Raw genomic sequence first — 14,940 nt, 5'->3', positions numbered from 1 at the left:
TTCCATTCATTGATCAAATGCTGGATTGCCTGTCAGGTAAATCACATTATTGCTTTTTAGATGGTTACACAAGTTATTTCCAGATTCATATAGCTCCTGAGGATCAGGAAAAGACTACTTTTACATGTCCTTTTGGGACTTATGCTTATAAGAGAATGCCCTTTGGCTTGTGCAATGCACCAGCTACCTTCCAAAGGTGCATGATGAGTCTTTTCTCTGATCTTATTGAGGACTGTATGGAAGTTTTTATGGACGATTTTAGCGTTTATGGTGATTCTTTTAGCCTTTGCTTAGAAGGATTATCTCGAGTATTAGATAGATGTGTTAATACAAACCTTGTATTGAATTTCGGAAAATGCCACTTTATGGTAAAACAAGGGATTGTGTTAGGACATGTGGTATCTAATAATGGCATTTTTGTAGACCCAGCAAAGGTGAATGTTATTTCTAGTTTACCTTACCCTTCTTCTGTGAGGGAAGTCCATTCGTTCCTTGGCCATGCAGGTTTCTAAAGGAGATTTATTAAGGACTTTAGTAAGGTGGCACTTCCCTTATCCAGATTACTGCAGAAGGATATTGAGTTCAAGTTCAGTGAGGATTGCAAACAAGCGTTCGATAAGCTGAAGACTGCTCTAACTCAAGCCCCAATTGTGAGAGGACCAGACTGGAGCCAGCCGTTTGAAATCATGTGTGATGCTTCCAACCATGCAGTAGGAGCAGCGCTGGCTCAGTGTGAAGGTAAGGATCCTTTTGTTATTGCCTATGCGTCTAAGACTTTAGACACTGCCCAGTCTAATTATACTACTACTGAGAAAGAGCTTCTTGCTATTGTTTTTGCTCTGGATAAATTCTGAGCTTATTTACTTGGTACTAGAGTAATAGTGTATTCGGACCATGCAGCTCTAAAGTATCTATTAGCTAAAAAGGAATCCAAACCAAGACTTATACGTTGGATACTGCTGTTACAAGAATTTGATTTAGAAATAAAGGATAGGAGTGGTAATCAAAATTTAGTAGCAGACCACTTGAGTCGCCTTGAACATATTAAGGATGATTCTACTCCTATAGATGATAATTTTCCTTTTGACAACCTGCAAGCAGTATCTGAGGTAATCCCTTGGTATGCACCTGTTGTTAATTATTTAGTTAGCCGCACATTTCCTCCACATTTTTCTAAACATCAAAGAGACAAGCTGAAAAGCGAGTCTAAATACTATATATGGGATGACCTATATTTATGGAGATGTGGCGCTGACCAGATAATTAGACGTTGTGTGCCTCAATCAGAATTCCAGTCCATTTTAGAGGCCTGTCACTCATCTGAGAGTGGAGAACATTTTGGCCCTCAAAGAACAGCTAGAAAGATCTTAGACTGCGGATTCTGGTGGCCTACTCTTTTTAGAGACGCTGCTGAATTTTGTAAATCTTACCCCCATGCCAGAAATTTGGTAATATATCCAGAAGGGATGAGATGCCTCAACAATATATGCTCTTCTGTGAAATTTTTGATGTTTGGGGCATTGACTTCATGGGTCCATTTCCAAATTCTAATGGATATTTTTATATATTGTTAGATGTGGATTATGTTTTCAAATGGGTGGAAGCAATTCTTACCCGCACTGATGATGCTAAAACTGTTGTTTCCTTTGTGAGAAACCATATTATATGTCGCTTTGGATCACCACGAGCGATCGTGAGCGATCAAGGCACCCATTTTTGTAACAGGAGACTAACAGGATTGATGAAGAAGCATGGGATAATCCATAAAGTTGCAACCGCTTACCATCCCCAAACTAATGGGCAAGCCGAGGTGTCGAACAGAGAAATTAAGCGTATCTTGCAAAAGATAGTAAAGCCTTATAGAAAAGACTGGAGCACCAGGCTACAAGATGCACTGTGGGCATATAGAACATCATACAAGACACCCATTGGGATGAGTCCCTTCCGCTTGGTTTATGGAAAAGCTTGTCATCTCCCAGTTGAAATAGAACACAGAGCCTTCTGGGTAGTTAAGGAGTGCAACATGGGAATTGAGAATGCCGGAGCTGAAAGAAAGTTGCAACTGCAGGAGCTGGAGAACCTTCGCCTAGAAGCTTATGAGAATTCCAGAATTTACAAGGAAAAGATGAAAGCTGTGCATGATCAAAACATCAAGAAGAAAGAGTTTCAACCTGGAGATTTTGTCCTCCTTTACAAATCTCGACTAAGGCTCATGCCCGGTAAGTTGAGATCAAAATGGGAAGGTCCATACAGAGTAGAGAAGGCTGAACCGTACGGAGTCTATCACCTAAGCCGTCCTTCAAGCTCTGAACTTATTAAGGCTAATGGACAACGTGTGAAGCTGTACCATGGTGAGAAGGTGCAGAAAAATAAGGAGCTTGAGATCTTCCGCTTGGAAAATCCCCACATAGCAGCAGATTGAGCTAGTGGAGCGTCCAACTTATGAACGTTAAAGCAAAGTGCTTGGTGGGAGACAACCCACCGCGGTATGATCGTTCTTTTCTTCACTTTTAGTTTTTCTTCTTTAATAACTCTTCTCTTTATTAGTGCTTTCGTGCTCTTTCATTTACATGTCTTTATATTTCTTTAAAAAAAAAATTTTCGCCACGCGACACGATCGCATCAGCGACGCGTCCGCGTCGCAAAGGGGGTGGAGAAAACATATAAATGAACAGAGAGTCCGGCTGGAGCGCGGCTGGAGGCGTGCCAATGGCACAAACCGACCCACGCGACCGCGTGCCCCACGCGGCCGCGTGTCTTGAGTTTTTCGACGTAAAAGGGTGCACAGTAACATTCTGTGCGAGAGTGATGCTCGATTGGTGCTGAAAGTACAATCCTTGTCACGCGGCCACGTCACCCATTTTATAACGCACACTCATACGATCGCGTGACCCACGCGATCGCGTCACCCAATTTTGGCAATTAAAGTAAATCGAACAGAGAGTTGTGCTGGAGCGAGGCTGCACTCGCGCCAGCAGCGTAACACGGGTCACGCGACCGCGTGACCGACGCGATCGCGTCCCCTTACCTGACGCGCACCCATGCGAACGCATGTCCCACGCGGTCGCGTCACATGCGCCGCACAGCTCAACCTAAATTGCCAGATTATCTTATCTTTCTCTCTTCTAAATCCTACTTTTCCTTTTCCCTCCTTCTTTCTTCCTTCTCCCTTCCCTTTTCTATCTCACCCTTCACTCTCTATCTTTCTCACCACCATTAACAAGGTTTTACCTTCTTCTTCCTTCTTCTCTTTTTCTATCATTCTTATTATATTATGTATATATATTATTATTTTCTTTTTCTTTTCTTTTTCTTTTCTTTTTCCTTTCAAATTTTTGTTTTTCTTCTTCTTCTTTTCTTTTCTTTACATGGCGTTAGAAACCTTTTGAGTCATCATCCCTCATTATATGCTTGTGGATTATTGCAAATTGTTTGACAATTATTTTTCTCCCATTTAAGGGATTACTTGCATGTTCATCTTCATATTTTCTATACCCTATTCACCATGCATGCTATGTGTTTGTGAAAAAGCTCATGTGGCATTATGCACTTCTCTATGTTGCTATACTATTCAATGCTTGCTTTTCACAACTTTCCCTTATTATTTTATTAATTGAATTCAATTGTCAATACAAATGTGATAGTTTGTTACGAAGTAATGCTTGGTCTATGCTACTCATGCCCTTTGCCAGCATGCCAATAAACACCTTGCATTCACTTATTTTTATCTGCACTAGCTATTTTCCATTGATGGCTTTTCATATGTACTCGAGAGCATGTGTTAATGTCATCTACATTTTGCTGTGCATCATTCACCCTCTTTTCCGTTTCCTTCCCTGCTGTATATCTCTTTAAATTTAATTTTCTCTCTCTTCCCTTCTTTCAGGATGGCCACCAAGAAAGGAAAGGAGAAAGCAACTTCCAAACCACCAGCAAGAAGAGGAACTAAAAGAGCATTAGTGGCAGAGCTTTCTTCAACCGCAGTCAAGCCCTCAACAAAAGGAGTTAAGCGGATAATAAAGGTTGACGAAAAGGAGAAAGCCTTTCCAGCAAAGGACACTGCGCGATTTCCCAATCGCTACTGTGAGCAGATGTTTCCTATCCTGGCAGAAAGGAATTATAACAATGAATACCTTCTTATCCTCCCGTCCAATATTACTACCTTTGTTCACTTACCTTGGAGGCTCGCGTATAGGCACAGATCATGTCCCATTACGTCTTTCCGAGCACTCATGAGTCCTCCTTCACTGCGAACATGGCTGTTCTACTATGGTGCATCCTTACAAACCAACCTCTGAATCTCACAAGACATATCCGGAATGCTATGGAACACGTACAAATTGCGGGCAACTTACCTTTCCCCGCCTTGGTCTCAGATCTTGTCTCAGCAGCTGGAGTCTCCTACAGAGCTGGAGACACCAAAGCCATACTTCCACGAGATGATCAGTATGTCCCTAACAGGAAATACCTCAGACTCTCAGCAGCCACTACAAGCCTTCCTACTTCTCCAGTTGAAGATAATCCTTCTTCAACACCACAAGCATCTACAATTGAGAAATTGCTCCGGCAGATAATTGAACGGTTGGATCGGCAAGAACAGAAAGCAAAGATGAGAGAGCGCCGTAATGAGCGCCGATTCAAACACCTCAAGGAGCTACTCAAGAGACGCTTCAGAGACTCAGACACCCCGGACTCCACTTTCTTTACTAGCACAGGGAGCCATGACAGTCCCGGTGATGGAGATACTGCTACCAGCCCACCCCTGTTCCTGACAGATGGCACCGAGGACGGTGCAAAGCCTTAAGTATGGGGAGGTCGGTCAGTATCTGACTTCCGGAGGTAAATTCTCTTCTCTAGCACCAATAATTAGGATATTTTAGTTAGATTTTCTTTCCTTTATAGAATAGAATAAATTGCATAGGTTAGGATAGTTGCATGCATGTTCTACTTGATTGAAAAGACAATAAGTTTCTTTTAAAATCTATCTTTGGAACAAAATTTCACTAATTTTTCAAAAATTCTTATGATAAATTTGCTTGAGTTATAATTGGAACATGATATTTGAGTCAAAGAACACACAACCTGTGAAAGATTTGAGCCTTTATGAATGGTTACATTATTTAACCATAATTATTTCATTCTTGTGTGTTTACTTCTCTATGATTGTAATCTATATTTTGTTTTATCTTATATGTCCAATAGTTATTATATTTGCATGCTTGCACATGATTGAGGCCATTATTTGTTTAAGCTCACTCATCCAAATTAAGCCTACCCTTTTCAATTACCTTTGTTAACCATTTTGAGCCTTTAATTCCCATTTGTTCGATATTTTACCACATTACTAACCTTAAGCCGAAAAATAATTGTATATTCCAAATTGAATCTTTGGTTAGCTTAAGATAGAATTGTGTGTGCTAGTTAACTATGGGAAATTGTGGAAACAAAAGTTGTTAAGGGAATGTGTCATAAAAATTTAAGGGGAATTTGGATACCTACTCATGTGAAACTACAAGAATTAAAAATCTATGTGCATTGATAAGCTTTATTTCTTTTTAATTCAAAAAAAAATCAATAAATAAGGGGACAAAATCACCCTAATGTTGAATTTAGAATTCAAAGATCAATGCACATATGATAGAACCAAAATATAAGTTGATACATGAGTATGGATTGAAAAAGGGAATTCTGGGTAGCTAGGTATGAACTTTAAAAGATTACATTAAGTGTATACAAGTTATGTTAGAGCTTGGGTTAATTAAAGATTCAATTTATTAGCTCACTTGACCAAATATACACCCCTACCTATACCTCAGCCCCATTACAATCTTGAAAAGACCTCATGATGTTTGCATTGGTATATTAACTATTGTTGATTGGTTAGGAGAAGAACAAAAGTTAGAAAGCATGATTAGAGAAGGATAGAGTTACCACCCTATACACTAGAGATTAGAGCGTACATACATTATCAGTGAGGGTTCAATACTTGAATTTTCATGCTCCCTGCTTTCATGAGCTATCTTCTTGCGCTTTTATCCATTTTATTGTATAATGATAGAATTAGTGGAATTTGAGTTGTAATTGTTTTGAAGAGCTTATTTACTTTGATCAAGTAGGCAAGAACCATATAGTTGCATTTATTTATATGTATATAGGTTTGCATTGCATTTCATGGGTTTCTACATGTTCATACTTATTTCCTTATCTCCTTCAATTGAGCATGAGGACATGCTAATGTTTAAGTGTGGGGAGGTTGATAAACCACTATTTTATGGTTTATATTGTATTTAATTGTGTGGTTTTATCATGATCCTTACCCACTTATTCATTAAATTAGCATGCATTTAGATTTCCTTCCTGAATTTATTACATGTTTGAAAACTGCTTCCTAAAGACTTTAATTATTTATTTTTTTATTTCTCTTTTATTCCATTCGATGCCGTGATCTGTGTGTTAAGTGTTTCAGACTTTATAGGGCATGAATGAGTTGGAGATTGAAAAGGAAGCTAGCAAAAATGGAAGAAACACAAGAATTTTGAGGAGATAACCAGCGAGAAGTGACGCGGTCGCATGGCTCACGCGACCGCGCGAAGGAGAGCAAATCGCAGCGACGCGGTAGCGTAGACGACACGAACGCGTGGCGAGGAAAAACGCGAATGATGCGTCCGCATGGATGACGCAATCGCGTGACATGTGCGATATGCATAATCTGCAGAATCCGTTGGGGGCGATTTTGGACCCTATTTCGGCCCAGTTTTCGGCCCGGAACAGTAGACTAGAGTCAGAGAACATGCAGAAACAAATAACACATTAATTCAGAGACAGTTTTAGATCCAGTTTTTCTCTCTTAGGTTTTTCTCTCTAGGTTTTTAGAATTTTAATTTTCAATTGGCCTTAGCATTGGAACATTGAGAAGAGTTACTTCCTTATCAAGACTTCGTCATTCTAGTTCGTTTTCTCAACTTGGTTTTATTCTTCCATGTTCTTTGCTTTGTTTAATTTTGTCATTCAGATACTTTTATGATTATTTAATGCAAGGATTATTTCTTTTTAATTCAATTTCAATTCCAATAATCATGTCTTCTTTTAATCCCCTTCCATGTGTTATGGATTTATTATTTACAATGCGTGAGTAGTTTCTTTACTTGATGGGGAGTTGATTAAAAAGGAACTCTTGAGTTGGAAGGATTGAAAGAAAATTTGTAATTGGGTTAATTGTTGGATTGTTATCCTGTCACCAACACCAATCCCTTTGAACTAAGTGGGTTGCAACTTGTGAACAGATCTAGCATTCCAACTTGTTTGACTTTCCCTTACATAGTAAAAGATAACCAAACAGAGCAACCATTAATTATAAATCAATCTTAAAATCATTCCATCTATAATAGAGATTCTAACTAATCAACTCCCAGTCAAGGCTTTTATTCATACTAATTAAATTTCCTTAATTTACATTCCAATTTACCCAACTCAACTTCTTTGAACATCTGATTAATAAGATAGCACACTTTTCTGCAACTCGTTGGGAGACGACCTGGGACTTAAAACTTCCAGTAATTTTTAATTTAAACTCTCTGTGACATACTTCTAAATTGATAGGCAGATTTTCGGTGAGTTAAGAACTATACTTGCAACGTAACTATTTTAATAATTTTTAATTCACCAGCTTCTGCGTCTTATCAAGGGCGTCATCGGACCATTATCACCATTATTGCCATTGTTCCCATTATTCATTTGGTTTCCCAGGGCTTCAGCTATCGCTTGCATAGCTGTTGCCATATTGCCCAATGTAGCCATGAAGTCTATAGGGTTAGGAATATTCCCTAATGCTTCAGGCATAGCATTGCCTATTCGGCCTCTACCTCGCCTGCGTCCGCGTCTGCGAGTAGACATATGGTCCCTATACACACCAAACAAGTGATATCAAGTTGATCAGTCTCAACATTGCAAGTTCAGTGCTTTAATTCCCAAATGAATTCTCATGAATGTTTATGCCACATATATCAGTTAGATATCCTAATAGCACATAAACACATACACAAAGAATGCACAAAAGCACAATCAGTCCGTCCTCAGGCTCTATAGGAATAAAATGCTCTGATACCATAATGTAACACCCTACTACACAGAGTTTTACACTTAAGTCATAGAACAGAGGTAGTGTGGTGTTACAGACCTCTAAACAGCAAAATAAATACATAATAGAGAAGAAGATAATATACTAGGAGCCTTGAAACAAAACGGGTAAGCAAAAATCGCAAAATAAAAAGCGCAATGCTCAAAAGAAAGGATTACTTTCGTGCTAATAAACCTAATAGGAACATGATAAAAATAAGCAAAAGGATAAAGCAAAGCCAAAGAAACAGCATAACTAGCCCCTGACTCAGCCTGCGAAGCTAAGGCTGGCCGGAGGATACATATATACATATAAACATACATAAGTGTCCCCAAAATACACCAATATACCAAAGTAACTCCTATTTCTCCCTCAACCTCTAAGTGGAGAGCATACATAAGTTACTTGGAGAGTAAGCTAAACATATATATACATATATACAAACAGAAACCAAAATACACCCAAGGACTACTTCGCTTCCCATGATCCAGACGCCTAGCGAGGAGCCTCTCGACCTACATCTGAAAAACAACAATACAATATGGAATGAGAACCGGAGGTTCTCAGCATGGTAAAAGTGCCACACATATAATAAATAAGGTCCCGAGAATGCCACAGGCAATCCTAGAACTCCGTTATTCAATTATCCAACTTGAGTACTAAACAGAATCCATAAACAGGGGTAGGTGTTCTAAATCTACCTAACTTACTCAAGTTCAATCTTAACCTAACACCAAACCATTTTCCCGTTTCCTCTATCCATCCATCATTCATAATGCAACAGAAACACACAACCAAATAAGTTCACACACAAGTAATAAGCAGATAGTACAAATAGCAAGTATGACAGATAGCAGATGATATATATCAATTAGGCGAACCCAGGAAATGCATAGCAATCAAAACAAATAAATGCATATGATGCATGCCTGTCCTATGGCTGATGGGGTCCATCTGTCAGTTATCCAGCCAACTCGACAAGTCTGAAAACCTTAGACTGTCCCCATCACGTATCCCCAAGAGTCTATGCATGGAGTTCACATTCATTCATCATATAATCACTCGATGGGGGTTATCCATACCTGGAAATTTATACGTGCCCGGTCACCCTTACGACGTAGGGTCAACAGAGTATCAAGATTCAACCTAGAACATGTGGCGAGCCACTATTTTTACCCAGGAAAACTCGTATCTCAGATATCATTATTCATAAGCCATGGCAATTATCATCAATACATTATCAAATATCAAGCCTTAATGTTAAACTTCATTAACATTCTTATTTTCTTCATAAAAGCCACCGTTTACAACTTTCTTCACCATAAAGTTATGTTGTTTTCCTAGCTTCTTTTATCTACTGGACCTAGAACCATACTTTAAGCCTTAAAAGGAAGAAAATAGAGGTTTAGAAGTGGAAAATTAGTTTAAAAACAGCCAAAACCAATTTTTGCAGCAGGCAGCATCAACGCGTACGTATAGGCCACGCGCACTCGTGAAGCGTACATCAAGTCACGCGTACGCATGCCTCTCACGCATGCATTGCCAAAATTCCACGCCAAGCGTACGCATGAGCCACGGGTACGCGTGGGTGGGCGTCTTTCAAAAATGGGCAGAATGCCCAGAAAACTTGCAATAACCTGTTTGCCCACCCTGAACACAGATTTAAACACTACACTTGCAACGTCAATAACTTTCTCCACAAAATTTTGTTTTCCATAAAGTGGATATCAATCAAAAGCTCTTAAAACCATCTTTTATTTGCAACAAACCACAATTCAATCCAAAATTTAAGAAGAATATTATGGACATCCAAAATTCATCAAAATTTGGTTTTAACCAATTTCTAACAAAACCTCACTTTCACCAATTTAAGTTTCTTACCATTAAAACTTGCATTACAATACCATATCAACCCAATTCATCAACAACCATTGCCAATATAACCTATAATCAACTTAACTAACCTTGATCATCAACAATTATCCACATTTACCTCATACATCATTAACCCTTCATTTATTCATATCAATTCTTCACCTATACCAACTTTCATCATGTATTTGTCAACCTTCCATTAACATATACCAATTAAATGACATTAACATAAATCAACCATTCATACACATTAATCCATCAACTTCACATAACACATTTTAGTAACAAACACCAACACAATCCATCAATACATTAAAATCAACACAACCCATTATAAGCAAGTCCAAGAGCATAAATTAATAACCTCAATGTCTCATAATTCCAATATATGTTCATCAACAATTATACCAACAACAATACAAAGCTACTCATTAAATGCCATTAAAAAATTCAACTTATCCTATGGTTCTTCTAACCTAAGTTTTCACAACACCGTAAATATTAAACGTGCGAAACTGAAACCATACCTTGGTCGATCACTTAGTTCACCCAAGGCAGCCTCACAACTCAAAATTACAGCCCCTCTAAGCTCAATTAAAACAGCCCCCAAACCAAGCTTGATCACCAACAAGCCTCCAATTACTCCCAAGTCAATTTCAATGCTTGTATACCCACTTAATCTATACCTAATACATATACATGTTCCAATTCATTTTTTCCATCATAAATACAAGATTGAGCTAGGGTTAGGGTGTTCTTACTAGCTCAATAGCTTGAGCCCACAAGTCCCAGAAGCTAACTTGAACCTAGAACACAAAAATTGGACAAGATTCACCATAGGTTTTCAAGTTTACCAAAGAAAGAGGGATAGAGATTCTGAACCAAATATGAGGCTTACCGGTGAAATTTTTCAGATATAAAGGTAGAGCTTGACGCGCTAAGCGCGTGGCCGCGAACGGTGCGGCGATCGGAGCTCAAACGAGGAAGATATGGTGGTTGGAGTATTTGGTTAGGGTTAGGGAGCTCTCCTCCTCTCCCTTTCTATTATGGCGTCCAGCAGCTATTGAGAAAGAAGAAAGTTGCTGTTTCATTTAAGTGTTTGGGTCCGGTTGGACCTACGGACCCGGTTTGGGCCCTGGTTCAACCGGTTCAGCCCTTCCGGTCCGACTTTGGGCCAAATTTTCGAAATTGGTATCAAAATTCTTATTTCGACCAGCTCTATCCTATTTTGATATTAGTTTTGCATTTTTAACTTTCCTAATTAAAATTCAATTTATTAACTAATAATTTACCGATTTTTTTGCGGGATTTACATTCTTGATGATGCCTTGAGTATCTAGTTATTGTGCCTTTCTATTGTTTTCTTCTTTTTTGTTTAGTTATTTATTTTTCTCTCATCTTACTAAAAAAACAAAAAAAAAAATATTTTACATTTTATAAAATAACTAAAAATTATTCAGGTTAAAATTATACAGGGCATATGATGTTATCCTAAGGAACCAAATGATTTGATATAATACAATAGAAATGCTTCATGCTTAAGAAAAGTTTGAGTTTAATCTACACTAATGAAAGTCATATCATTATTGTAGCCGTTGCTGAAGTTGGTGTCATGATGGTTAGTACCACCTTAGTGACCATTGTGAATTGTGATGCTCTACTTATATAGAGGGCCAATAACTAAAGTACCTCTGGCATTTACACACTTAAGCCAGCCCCAACAAGAACAATTAGTAAACCAAACTTCATAGGTAGCAAACAACCAATTGCACATCTTACACTACACCACCACTATCACCAAAAAGTCTCGCTAAAAAAATAAAAACAAAAAAAACATACTAACAAGCACATTAGCCATTGCAATTTCTCCTTTTTTGGTGCCTTTTTTTGGAATAAAAGTATGTAATTTTGAGGGGTCGAAAATAGAAATAATGCATATATAAATATGTAGCCCATGAACAAGAAACACAACTTATCAAAGCAACAACACAATACACCATCAATATCCATTCTATTAGAAAAATTCTAAAGCCATTTCTATCGTTTCAAAAAATGACACAAAGCACTGTATAAAGTACCATCGTTTGAAATAAATATATTCAATTTACAGAGGAACAGAAAAAAAATAAATATTTGGATAAAATAAAACAAGAGACTTAAGTTCCAGAAAGAGAAAAGGTGAACTAATAGAACATGAGAACGAGAATGCATACCTAAGTTTCCAAAATAATGGCCCTTATCACAGGAATGGAGAAACAAAGGGAATACTTACCTTGTAGTATTTACGATGAGGGTTGAGTGCCAATTAAGGGAGAGGTAATGACAATGTAGGGAGGAGGGAGAGAGAGGCAGCGTCTTTAGTGTTTAGGTTTTGCGAGAGAGAGACTGCTGAGGGAGGACACGCCGATGCAAGGTGCACCGACGGAGCAGCGTCGATGGAGGGTTGCGAGAGAAGGTGTGAGTGTTGCGAACCCGACGAGGAGGCTTGCGTTGAAGATGCGAGGGTTGCAACAAAGATGGCGCAAGAGAGGGTTACGATAGAGCTCAAGTGCGACAGAGGGCTCGGAGAGAGGGCTGGGTGCGAGGGTTCTCAGTAGTGATGAAGATGAAGGGCTGGGAGAGAGGGCAGCTGGGTGCGAGGGTTCTCATCGGAGAGAGGGCAGCTGGGTGCGAGGGTTCTCATCGGAGAGAGGAAAGCTGAGTGTGACAGTTCTCATCGGCAGTGATGAAGATGAAGGGCAGCTGGGTGCGACGGCTTGAGTATTGATGAAAGGGTTATCACTTCTTTAGTGTTAAAGTGAAAATTTGGAAAAAAAAATTGGTGGGAAATTAAATTTTTTTGTGGGAACTATGTCGCTACGCTTTTTTAGGGTGCCTAAATAATTAGAGGATGTGGGCACACTTTAAAAATCTGACCGTAGGAAGACAAACTAGCCACGCTTTAAAAGCGTACCTATTTTCGTCTGTGGCCACACTTTTGAAGCGTGACAAAAAAGCGTGGTCAAATCACTAATCAATCATCAACCTCATAAAAGCGTGCTAGTTTCTCTTTATGACCACGTTTTTGAAGCGTGGCAAAAATGTGTGCCCAAATTACTAATCATTCATCACCCTCATAAAAGCATGGCCATTGACCACTTTTGGCCAAGCTTTTAAAGCGTGACAAGAAAAAAGTGTGCCAACATGCCTTTTTCTTGTAGTGTAATCAAATTTTTTATTCTCTTCATAATTTTATTTATTTTATTTTGTTCTCAATTTATTGATCCTTATTATTTATTTTTTCATCTTTTGTTTTATTATATGCATATAAATTTCTAAAGTGAATTGATCAATTTACTAACTTAGAATTTATTTTTATTTTTAGAAATAGTAATGTAGAAATATTTTAAAAGCAAGCTACCACATACTAGAATCTGAAGTCACTCCATTAGTCTCTTCTAATAAAGAAAAATTCTTAGAATTCAATGTGAAAAGGCTGATCCTGGACAACGACCCAAAATTTCAAATTATGAACCAAATGATATAGATGAAGTTAGACGAGCTTATTTGTAAAATGGTCCTTGTCAACCAAGAGAATACGATTTTTCACAAACATATTTTGGAATTTCTCCCCATAGATTTAATGCTGATTGGTTTGATGAATTTTGTAATTGGTTGGAATATAGTACTTCAAAAAATGTTGTCTTTTGTCTTTGTTGCTATCTTATGAAACCTGATGGTGCGCGTAACATTCTACAACATAGAGCTTTACGCCTAGGTTGTAAATCAAAGGTGGTGAGGCGCTACGACCTCTAAAAACAAAATTACTTACATATAGCTGAAGGATAGGTTAACTAGGAGTCTTGAACAAAAGGGTAAACAAATATATACACACACACACACACACACATACATATACAAGCTAAGTAAGTTGAAATCCCCAAAAGTAGATCTTCGCTTGTACAAGAGTCTCCAGCAGCTAGGTGCCTCGTGTCCTGCATCTAAAAAATATCAAATATGCATGAAATGAGAACCGGATGTTCTCAGTATAGTAGTAGTGCCCAATAGATAAGATATAATATTTCGGGAAGCCAAAGGCAATCCTAAACTTTTACAACCTAGATCAAAGCCTAGAGTTCTAACTGGTAACTAACCAGAAATAAGGTAATTCTACCTAGGGATTCTAATCTATCTCTTCAATTCCAATTCTCGACAAATCTCCCAATAGCCAATATAAAACAACTCTCAACGTCACCTCTACCAGCATGAGAGATCTCTCAAAGCAGACACATATAAGACATACAAGTAATACACAAATTAGGAAACAGATACAACATTTAAGTCACGTAGCATATAAATACAGATAATCAAATGGGCAAGCCAAAATACAATATGCATACTAAAACAAATCATAGAATGCACATGATGTATGTCTGTCCTATAGCCGATGAGCTCATCTGTTGGTTTTACAGCCATACCCGACGCACCTGGTAGCTAACCTGGATATGGTCTCTAGGTTGCGCATCCCTAGAAGGATCATAAACGAATGAGAGTATCTTTTTACCTTATCCTAGAGTTATCACGAAGGAGTGTGCCTTTCCACATCTACCTTTTCACCTTCCCTACATCCACACCACGACAAGAGAAAGAATCCCTCATCCTCAACTTGCCAACCTCGTACATAGAATGAAACCTCCAACCTCACCACAGACAGGAATAAAATAATAATCCCTACGAATCCACAACGCACTGAGAAAGCGGGACTATGCCTACATTCTTGCCAGGTAATTAATAATCTTTCCATTCACAATCACAAATCAAACCTCATTATAATCATAATCCATCTCTTAATATCTTAATCATCCTCATCACATCTCTCATTTCATTTAAGTCCCTCTTCTTTCAGTTCACTATCTCGACTCATTAGGTCTCACTCCCAACTCCTCTACCCTCTAATATACCAGCTCTAG

At 38.4% G+C, this 14,940-nt stretch overlaps 1 long non-coding RNA gene across 1 annotated transcript; it reads left to right on the top strand.

Annotated features, from left to right (window-relative positions):
* On the top strand, positions 1,315 to 12,742 carry LOC110267775. The gene is made up of 3 exons (XR_002355690.1): positions 1,315 to 1,326; positions 8,955 to 8,957; positions 12,616 to 12,742. It is a non-coding gene; the product is annotated as an uncharacterized LOC110267775 (long non-coding RNA).

This window comes from Arachis ipaensis, chromosome B02 (genome assembly GCF_000816755.2).
Source record: "Arachis ipaensis cultivar K30076 chromosome B02, Araip1.1, whole genome shotgun sequence".
Taxonomy (NCBI): domain Eukaryota; kingdom Viridiplantae; phylum Streptophyta; class Magnoliopsida; order Fabales; family Fabaceae; genus Arachis; species Arachis ipaensis.
This window is presented reverse-complemented; position numbering and strand designations above follow the sequence as displayed.